The sequence below is a fragment of the Heteronotia binoei genome, chromosome 16 (assembly GCF_032191835.1).
Source record: "Heteronotia binoei isolate CCM8104 ecotype False Entrance Well chromosome 16, APGP_CSIRO_Hbin_v1, whole genome shotgun sequence".
NCBI lineage: Eukaryota > Metazoa > Chordata > Lepidosauria > Squamata > Gekkonidae > Heteronotia > Heteronotia binoei.
This window is the reverse complement of record NC_083238.1, coordinates 20,900,672-20,908,105: the sequence shown is the minus strand read 5'-3', so window position 1 is coordinate 20,908,105 and position 7,434 is coordinate 20,900,672.

The following is a 7,434-nucleotide window of genomic DNA, read 5'->3' as shown; positions in this document are numbered from 1 at the left end:
CAGGCTGGTATGCATGATTCCCATTCCTGCTTTTATTCCCACAACAATCCTGTAAGAGAGGTTAGACTGACAGAAAGGCCCAGATTCCCTGGGTGAGCTTCATGACAGAGTGGGGATTATAACCCAGGTCCCCTCAGGCCTACATTTATCTTCAAGATCTCTCTGGGCTGTGTTGCTTATGACAATAAAAAAAAAAAAAAGACAAATTCTGTGTTAGGCATTATTAGGAAAAGGCCTGAATATTACACAGCAAGTTTCATTTTGAATGTGCTTGTGATATAGATGATTTGTGATTCAGCCACATTGAGATTACTGTGCACAATTTAGTTCAGCAGTGTGAAGAATATTTACGAAGAATGGTTAAAGTGCATGAATATGTTTAGTTCAGAAAGGAGATAATATGACAGGGCTAGCATGGATCAGTCACACACTGTCAGTTTAACAGGGTTGTTGTTATGAGGATAAAATGGAGGTTGTTGTAAGCTTAGTATTGCCAGCATGGGAGCATATGGGGGTAGAGACTGCTGAGACACCAGGAAGTAACATCACAGTGCTCAGGTCTTTTTTTTTTTTTAGCAGAAATGCACAGGAACACAGTTCCAGCTGGCTTGGTGTCAGGGTGTGTGTTTTTTCAGGTCTTGCTTTTGGTGTCTAATGTTGAATGACGATTAGGCTTGCCAGTCTCCAGCAGGAAATCCCCTGGTTTTGCAGGCTCCTCCCCACTATTTGCAATGGAAATTAAGCTAAATTATAACTTCTGTTCCTCATTTATAATCACTAAAACAGATTAACATTCGGTTATCATGCATATGTAAATAGGGTTGCCAAATCCAATTAAAGAAAAATCTGGGGACTTTGGGGGCGGAGCCAGGAGACATTGGGGGTGGAGCCAAGAACAAGGATGTGACAAGCATAATTGAACTCCAAGGGAGTTCTGGCCATCACATTTAAAGGGACAGCACACCTTTTAAAATGCCTTTCTTCCATAGGAAATAATGAAGGATAGGGGCACCATCTTTTGGGGCTCATAGAATTGGACCCTCTGGTCCAATCATTTTGAAACTTGGGGGTTATTTTGGGGAGAGGTACTAGATGCTATACTAAAAATTTGGTGCCTCTACCTCAAAAAATAGACCCCCCAGAGCCCCCAATACCCATGGATGAATTCCCTATTATTCCCTATGGGAATCGTTCTCCATAGGGAATAATAGAGTGCCCAGTAGACATTTCCCTCCCCCCCACATGCTTTCTAAAGGGGGGGAGGGCCTCCAAACCAGGGAATCCCCTGCCCCCTCCCTCTCTCACACACAAATACTTACCAGATCTTCTTCCGGAGAACTCTTGCTGTGAAAACGAAAGCAAAAGAAAGGGAGGGGCCGTTCTCCCAAGCCTTTCCTGCTTCCTGCCCAGCCTTAAAGGGGCATACATTTTACAAATGGCTCAGGAGCTCTATAATAACATGAAGCCTACAGGTATGTTCTCCCCCCCCTCCCCCCACCCCCCGCTTCCCGATTTTTGAAGAGCGGGAGATGAGGCTGCGAACCCAGGGGTCTCCCGCCAGAGCAGGAGGGTTGGGAAGCTTATGTGTAAAAGGTGTGTGCGCATGTGTGTGTGAGAATATCCTTTTACTAATCTGATAGATTATGGGGAAATATTAACTCTCCCCTACTGTTCATTAACAAAGGTTTGCTGCCACACCAGTATTAAAAGTGCTCTAAATTCCCAACCAGAGAGCAAGACTGAAAATAAGGGGGGGGGGGTAGAAGAGGGGATGGCGGAATGGCAGATCATGAAAGAAAGAGAGCAAAATGAAGGAGGGAAAAGTGTGGAAGAGAGAGAAATTAAGGAAAAGACAATGAATGCGTTCTTTAACAAATATTTTGCTACCACACACAAATAGGGCTGCTCCTTTATAAGATCTGGCTGTGCAAAAATGAACTATGGAGCTGGGTGGAACTAAAAGAAGAGAGAAACCATAGACTGATGGAGATGATGCCCTTATTAGGAGACTGCATCCTGGCAATGACTGTAACTTATCCTGGCTGGTCTAGCTTTGCTCCAGGGCAAACTTGGCTGATGGGTTTAGGTTTTCCCCAGACTCTTAGTGAATGTTGCAGAAAGGCCTGGCCAGCAGAGTCGACTGCTCTGACTTCCCTGTGCCCCTAGTGGCTGCTGTGCAGAACTGCAATGGAATTGTTTTTTTTTTTAAGTACATTCGTTTTGTGACTGCAGGGGCTTCCTGGTGACTTGGGCCTCAGGAACGTTGTGCCCCCAGGCCCTCCCCCTCAATTGCCCTACTTTTCCTCTAATATATTTTTTAAAAATGCGTAATAATATTTAAAGAAAAGGAATACATATTTTTTTTTTTGGTTGCAGAAACAAAACCAACAAACCAAAAAGGGGAAGAGTGCTTGAATCGCTGACGACAACCGTATGAGTCATCTCACTTAAGCAAGCGAAGGGATGATGCTGTCCCCATGAGAACTGTCTCGTTTGTGATCTGCAGACAAACAAGCAGATGGTTCACTTTTCTCCCAAAAAACTCAGTGGTGTTCCCTCCCTCTTAACTTTGATTGCGTGCACCTAGTAATAGTGGATAGTCAAGAAACTCAACAAATAATAGTGTTTGGAAGGAACTGCCTCATTAATCTCTAATACTTCCTAAAGAGGCAATTGTTTTTCTCCAGTTCTTGAATCAGTTCAGAGCTAATCTTTGGGTCAGGATTGGGGATCTGGCCAAGTATCCATCTTGTGTGGGCCTAGATTTCCACCCCTGTTTCTTTTTGAAGAGATTGCTTTGCAAATGCTCAGACCCTTTTCTTAAAAGCCACCCTGCTGCAAGTGGGCAGGTGGCTTTCACTCCCATCCATCCATTTATTTCTGCCTTGTAAGGGTTGGCAGCAGGTCGGATTGCTGCAAGGATTGATCTCCTTAACTGCTAGACATTTTTTTTTTTAAAGTCGGAGCTATAAATAACTTTGCAGGATGAAAGGAAATTAAAAGAGAATGAAATCTAGGCAATGGGATGGGAAATGGAACAAGAGAGAGAAATATTGATGGGAAGCAGAGAGAAACAGGTGCAGAGACTTAGCTGGACAGACTGTGGGGGAGGAAGTTTTCTCTCTCACTCCGCGATGCTCCTGCATGGATCAGAACTTCTCCCAGGAGACCAGGCTTTCCTGGCTCATCCGAAATGACAAGAAGGGTTTTTTTTGTGTGTATGTGTATGTGTGTGCAGGCTATCCTATAATTCTCATATTGCAAGCTACTTGGGGATGAAAAAACACACAATGTTTTTAGTGGTAAGATAAGAGACCCTGTTGCCCATGGTGTACATCAGGGATCTCCAACATTGTACCCATGAACACCATGAGCTCCCAGCAGTATTTTTGCCCTGGAACCCCCTTGTTCTTCCTCAAAGCAAACAGAGGAGGAGGAAGAGATTGGATTTATATCCTGCTTTTTACTCAAGAATCTCAGAGCAGTTTACAATCTCCTTTCCCTTCCTGTTGTCCCCACAACAAACTCCCTGCGAGGTAGGTGGGGCTAAGAGAGCTCTTTCGAGAACTGCTCTTGAGAGAACAGCTCTAAGAGAGCTATGGTTGACCCAAGGTCACCCAGCAGCTGCTTGTGGAGGAGTGGGGACTCAAAACTCAGTCCTCCCAGATTAGAGTCTGCACTCTTAATCACTACACCAAAACAGCCAGTCTTTGCTTTCCTCTGCTCCATAGGAGGTGGATCAGAAGAACTCAGGAAGCGTCACCTTTATGTCTGTAAGGAGAATGCATTTGGAATGCATCCATTGTAACAGGATGCTGGCTTGGAACTGCCTAACATTTTGTCGAACCTCTCAGTATTTTGTGCTTGGACCCAGCCTGCCTGCCAGATATTTTGAGATAGGTTCCCCACCCTAGTAGGGATGCTAGGCTCCAGGTGCAACATGGGGATCTCCGAGAACTGCAGCCCATCCCCAGACTACAGAGATCATTTTCCCTGATTGAAAATGGATGCTTTAAATGGTGGATTATATGCCATTATTTGCCTAAAGTCCTTGTCTCCCCCAGGCTCCACCCTGTTTGTTTTGTGGGGGCATTAGGCCTTGAGCAGACATAAAGAGAGGCTTCCATGTCCAGAGATATCAGAATGTCAGTTGTCTGTGGCTGAGGTGAGCTCAGATGCCCTTGCACAAGATGAACTTGGCACTTTGCAAGGGAGTGGCTTGAAGTTCTTGGGGTTTTTTGTTTTCCTGTTCCACTTGATTTTATCCCAATTCAAGAATCATGTGGGTGTCAGCATAGGCATTGTGTCATGTTGGATACTGCTTTGTTAGAGAACCTATAACAGTTTTTTTTAATGACGGTAATTAGATCCCTTCAGATAGCTTTGCAAATTTCACCCCATAAGCCCCTAGGAACTGTCTGAAGAATATGTATGTACCCACAGAAGAGCTTTCTCAAAAGCACCTAACCACACTTATGATCAGGGCAACACTTTTTCACAGTTTACAGGAAACGAGACAGCAAATGAATGATACTTTTTTTATTCTCTTGCAAAGGTAGAAACCAAAGAGGGCTGGGGAACAGGAAACAGAAGAAGTGTCTGTTGGTTGAAGATGACTGAAAAGATCTGTGAAATGAGCCTATGAAAATGTGGGTATTTTTGAAGGCACTGTGCCAATTCTCAAGATTTGGGAGAGGGCTCCTACAATGGTGACCTTTTAATGCAATAAATGCATTGTTTTGACAGTGGAATTTGGATATCTTTCCTAAAGTTCTGCTGCGGGGATACTGCATTTTCCCTGCTTTCAAAGAGGGGGGAAAAATGGCCATTCCACCTTCTGTTGCAATTGTTTGTGTCATCTGTAACATGGTTGACCAAGCATTTATTTACATTATTTACAGTCTGCCTTTCTTATTGACACTCATGTTGGATTCTACAATGGAAATCAATGCAGTCAATTGAATCAGGCATCTGATAAGTATAGTAAATGCACTGGAGTTACAGATATCTGGAAAACATCATATGTTAAGAATAAAGGTAGTCCCTGTGCAAGCACCAGTCATTTCCAACTCTGGGGTGACGTTGCTTTCACAATGTTTTCATGGCAGACTTTTTATGGGGTGGTTTGCCATTGCCTTCCCCAGTCATCTAGACTGCGTACTCATGGGAAGGATGGAAGGCTGAGTCAACTTGGAGCTGGCTACCTGAACCCAGTTTCTGCCGGGGTTGAACTCAGGTCATGAGCAGAACTTAGGACTGCAGTACTGCAGCTTTACCACTCTGCGCCACAGGGCTCTTGATGTTAAGAATGCCAGCATATAAATATAATACATATAATTAGGGCTGCCAAGCCCCAGGTCCGGGGGGTTCCCAACCTGCCAGCCCACATTGGGCCAGTGGGGGGAACCTCCCCCAACATCACTGGAGCGATGATGTCATCAAAATGGCGGCACCCATGTGCGGCCGCTCTAGGCATTTCTGGGAAAACTCTATGGTTTTCCTGGACTCTCTAGCCATTTGGGAGGTAAAAACTCTATGGTACACAGGTGCTATAGAGCTTTTACCTCCCAAATGGCTAGAACATCCTGGAAAACCATAAACTTTTCCCAGCAATGCCTAGAGTGGCCCTGCACGGGCATCGCCATTTTGATGACGTCACTTCCGACATCACTTCCGAGTGACATCATCGCGGCATGCACGAGCTCTACATTTGAGCGAGAGTCCCCCACTATGGGAAGCTGGGGACTTGGCAACCCAACATATTATACATAAACAGATAATTCAAACTGTACACAATAGTGTAGGCCACAGCCCCATTCTCTTTATTAAATCACCTTCTTGAACTGTTGCATCAGAATACAGCCCTATGCCCTCCTGAATAATTCTGTTCTACATAGTTTGCAGAATGCCAGAAGTGTGGGGGTCTTCTTGACTTTCTCAGGCAGGCCACTGGCCACAATAGAGAATTCCTGTTCAAGGGCAGGGGTGGCCAAGCTTGCTTAATGTAAGAGCCACATAGAATAAAAGTCAGATGTCTGAGAACTGCAAGACATGAATGTCAGTTGTTTGAGAGCCACAAGGAAGAAAGGAAGGAAGAAAAATAGATGGGGGAGGCAAAGTTGGAAAGAAAGCAACTTTAACTTTAAATGCATTTTCCAAGCCACCAGCTGGCTTGGTTTGGTGAAGTGATTTAAAGAGACAAATGCCTTTGTCTCTTTAAATCACTGGCCAATGGAGTGGGGTGGGGTGGGAGCTTTGAGAGTCACACAATATGTGAAAGAGCCACATGTGGCTCCTAAGCCACAGTTTGGCCACCCTTGTTCAAGGGCATGACTGCATGGAGTGACTGCAGAGTGGCTGCAATATGTATGTGCCACAAAGCTCCTGATAGTAGCTGAGCTGTGGCATTTTGTACCAACTGCAGTTTCGAAGCTGACGTCAAGGGCAGAGTGCATTATAGTAGTCACTATGGCATAGATCTAGGAGGCCAGCCAGGCCAAGTCTAGGTAAGGGGCCATCTTCTGAGCTAAACAGAGTTGGAAGAAAGTGCTTTATTTTTGCAGTGGCATTAACTTGCTTCTCCAAGAACTATGCTGGGTCTAATATAAGTAGAGTTGCCAAGTCCCTCTGCCACTGTGGCAAGGGACTGTTTTCTCACATGCGCAAACCGTGCGCAGTGAGATGACATCACACAGAATTGACTTTATTATGCTGGGGATGCTGCATCAGGGATGCTCTAGGACTTGCGATAAAACTCTATGGTATTATGGAGTCAGCAAGGTCAGACAGGCACGGCTGCCGCCCGTCCTGCTCCTGCACTCACCCCATCCTCCTACGTCTCTGAGAGAGATCAAATAGCTACCATTTGGGAAGTGGTAGCAAAAAGAGTTTTACCACGATTCCTAGAGTGTTGCACCAGGGATGCTCTAGGATTTGAGATACAACTCTGTGGTACCACAGGGTTTTATCACTAGTCCTAGAACATCCACGGCAGACATCATCTGCAGGCGGGTGGGGGTCCTCCAGATCGGGGGACCCCCTGTCCCCAGTGGGAGCGTGGCAGCCCTAAATATAACTCTTATGCTCTTAAATCAAAACGGTTTATAATTGGGACATGTGGTGGTGGATTAGGCATTTCTTCTGTCTAAGCCACATCCCAATCAGCATCCCAATCAGAATGTATCGAGAGACTCCCCCTCCCCCCACAAAAATCTTTGCAAAAGCATCACAGCTAATTTTCTGTTCCAGAGACAATAAAGGCTCAAATTGATGTGTCAATAGATGATGAAATACCTTAAACAATTGGGATGGTTGTGAACTAGCTGATGTAATGACAGCTAGAAGTCTTTGTTGCTGTCACTGCTGCTTCACAGGCCTTCCAATGAGCTTTATAACATCCTCTTTCTGATTCAGTATGGCTTTTACATTGATGTC